Source organism: Cupressus sempervirens, chromosome 10 (assembly GCF_028749045.1).
Source record: "Cupressus sempervirens isolate cs-2001-9-10 chromosome 10, ASM2874904v1, whole genome shotgun sequence".
NCBI lineage: Eukaryota > Viridiplantae > Streptophyta > Pinopsida > Cupressales > Cupressaceae > Cupressus > Cupressus sempervirens.
In genome coordinates, this window is record NC_143127.1 from 724716588 (window position 1) to 724720267 (window position 3680).

Genomic DNA, 3680 nt, shown 5'->3' on the forward strand with positions numbered 1-3680 from the left:
AGTAGTGAAAAGCTTTATGTTTTTCTAATGTGAATATTAGAAAAAATTTCTTTTACTAAATACATAAATAAAAAAATATATAACAACTTTATTATTTTTCAATATCTTATTTTTGAAAAGTTTACAGAATATCTAAAAAACACTTATAGGAAAATAAGATATTTCTAAATTTTTCCATTGCATGATATTTTTAAATTATTTATCTTATATACAAGATACAAATTGCATTAATGTCAAATCAAATCTATTGTGTTAAACACATTGCACTAGCTTATATATATTCAAAGTATCTCTCCACTATAGAATATGTATATAAGCTAGTATGGGAATAATGTAAGATTTTCATAGTATATGATGAAATGCACTTGAAATGATGGGGACACCACCCAAGAATAGAATGGACACCACAGAAAAGGGGAAATTATATTAACTGGGAAAATAAGCTAGTACAAATAGTACAGAGAAAATAAACTTCAAAACATGCCCTAAGGGCTTACAATAGCATAAATCTGGAGATAATTTCTCCTTTCAGTACCTCCTCTCAAACTCTACTCCGAACTGCCTTTTACAATGCCAGAAATCTCCTTAAATAGACCCCGAATGGTTAAGGACTAGGAGTACATTCTAGAAAGTGCTAGTAGGCATCCACCGACCAAATAGAAGGTTCCAGAAGTTGCGTTAGAAGTCAGTGCAAATCTAGAGGAATCCAGAAACGGTAACCGAACTTTCGAGAGGCATAACTTTTGAACCGTAGCTCTGATTGACGAACTGTTTACATTTTTGGAAAGCTCTCAAAGCGCTCTATAGCCCTATGGACCAGCTTTTCTCATCCCCCATTTTTCAGCCTTTTTTGAGCTCATTTAATGCCCCTAACCTGACTTTGAAGCATTCTTAGGAGGTCTCCAAAACCCGAAAAATTGCAATAACTTTCAAACTGTGGGGCCTTTTGACCTAATTCTTTTTATGGAATGCTCTAAATCATAATTACATTCATCTGGCCAATTCACACCTTCTAGGTCACCAAAATGATGGTCAAATTGCATGCTCCTATTTTTTTGGGATTTTCTAGCACACTAATAGTTGAACTGTGAGAGTTGGAACCTTTATTTGACCCAAATGGGTGCCCAAAAATGAAAACACATGAAACAAAAACTAAGTCTAAGTACATTTTTTTGGGTGACACAGGATTGCCCTTATACCTCTGGATGCTCCTGCATCAGACACCTAGGGTACATTAAAAAGTGACCTTGTCACTTTATGAATGGTAGAGGAAATCGCAAATGGGAAACCTTAGCTGCTGAGATCCAAGTTGAGTCCTTGATCGACAGTCCTTTCCACTTCACCAGATACTCTTCATACTGTCTATTTCTAGTACTCCTACCCACACGATGATCTAGAATGTCTTCTATCTCCTCCTTCTTAGAAATAGGAATTGGACATGGCTCTAACACCAGCTCCTCATCTGCACCATGATCATGATACTCTGTTAAATCTGCAATGTTGAAAATGGGAGAAATGTGAATACCATCTGGCAACTCCACTTCATATGCATTTCTTGAGTCATGTTTCTTCAAAATTTTGCAGGGGTCAAATTTCTTCATTTTCAGCTTGTTGTAAGTACCGTCCAGAAATCTTTCTTTTCGTAAGTGCACCATGACTAGATCCCCTACTTTGAATTCCTTATGTCTTCTCCTTTGATCAGCCCTAGCTTTATACTCTTGATTCATCTTGGTAATGTGTGCTTGAACCTCCTCATGTAGACGCTTGATATGTTCAGCAAATTCCTCAGCTTCAGTACTTGTCCTCTCCCCTTGTTCTATCTTCCTTAGCTCTAGTACAGTCCTTGGGCTATTCCCATATACAATTTGGAATGGTGATTTTCTAGTACTCCTATTTATAGAGTTATTGTAAGCAAACTCTACTTGTGGTGGAATCAAATCCCACCCCTTGGGCTTATCCCCAACTAAACATCTCAGCAAATTGCCCAGACTTCTGTTTATCACTTATGTTTGGCCGTCAATTTGTGGGTGATGCGTGGAACTGAATTCCAAATCTGTTCTCAACTTTTTCCACAATGTCCTCCAGAAATACCCCAAAAATTTAGTATCTCTATCAGAAACTATACTCCTTGGAAGACCATGTAGTCTTACCACCTCTTTGAAAAACAAATTTGCAATATGGATAGCATCATTAGTTTTGTGGCATGGAATAAAATGTGCCATTTTTGAGAACCTATCAACCACCACGAATACTGAGTCATTACCCCTTTGTGTCCTTGGCAATCCAAGAACAAAATCCATACTTATGTCCTCCCATGGCCTTGATGGAACAGGCAATGGCTGATATAGGCCAGTATTGTGACTAAACCCCTTGGCAACTTGACAAACCTGGCAACTCTGTACAAACTTCTTCACATCCTGTGAAATTTGAGGCCAAAAATAATGTTCTCTAAGAATGGCAATGGTCTTATCTCGACCAAAATGTCTTGCCATCCCTCCACTATGTTTCTCCTTAATCAGATTTTCCCTCATGGAACTCCTTGGAATGCACAATTGACTACCTTTGAACAACATGCCATCCTGAATCAAATAGTCTAACCACTTGGTTCTATCTACAGCAACAGGTTCTTTACAAGCTTTCCATGCTTCAACAAAATCAGGATCCTCAGGGTAAAAATTCTTGAGTTCATCAAACCCATCTACTTCAACCTGCATTACTGTAAGCAACAACTATCTCCTACTTAGTGCATCTACAACCCTGTTAGATTTTCCACTTCTATGCTTCAACACAAATGTATAACTCTGCAAGAACTCTACCCACTTCATATGCCTCTGATTCAATTTACCTTGGCTATTTAGGTACTGTAATGCCTGATGATTAGTATACAAAACAAATTCCTTTGGCAATAAATAATGCCTCCATTTCTTTAAGGCTTGAACTATTGCATAGAATTCTTGATCATAAACAAAATACTTCTTCTTTGCATCATTCAATTTTTCACTAAAATATGCAATAGGCTTACCTTCTTGGCTTAATACAGCCCCAATAGTGCTGCCACTAGCATCACAATCCACCTGGAAAACCTTTCTAAAATCTGGTAGTGCCAACACAGGCTATTCTGTTACTTTCTTCTTCAGCAATTCAAAACTTCTCACAGCTGCTACAGTCCATTTGAACTCTTTTCTATCCCCTCTTATTGTATCAGTTAGGGGTGCACATATGCCACTGAAATTCTTAGTAAAATTCCTGTAAAAACTAACCAGACCATGAAATGATCTTACCTCAGTAGAAGACCTTGGAGTAGGCCATTCCAAGATGGCTTTTACCTTCTCCGGATCCATTTTGAGACCTTCAGGTGATATAACAAACCCCAAATAGACTAACTCCCTTTTTGCAAAGATACATTTCTTTAGATTAATTAATAGTTTCTCTTCCCTTAGCCTTTCAAGGACACTACAAATATGCAGTAAATGTTCTTCAAAAATCTTGCTGAAAATTAAAATATCATCCAAATAGACAATAAAAAATTTTCCCAACAACTTCTTAAGTACCTCATTCATGAGCCGCATGAAGGTGCTTGGGGCATTCGTCAATCCAAAGGGCATGACTAACCACTCATAAAGACCCTCCTTGGTCTTGAAGGTTGTTTTCCACTCATCTCCTTCTCGAATCCGTATCTG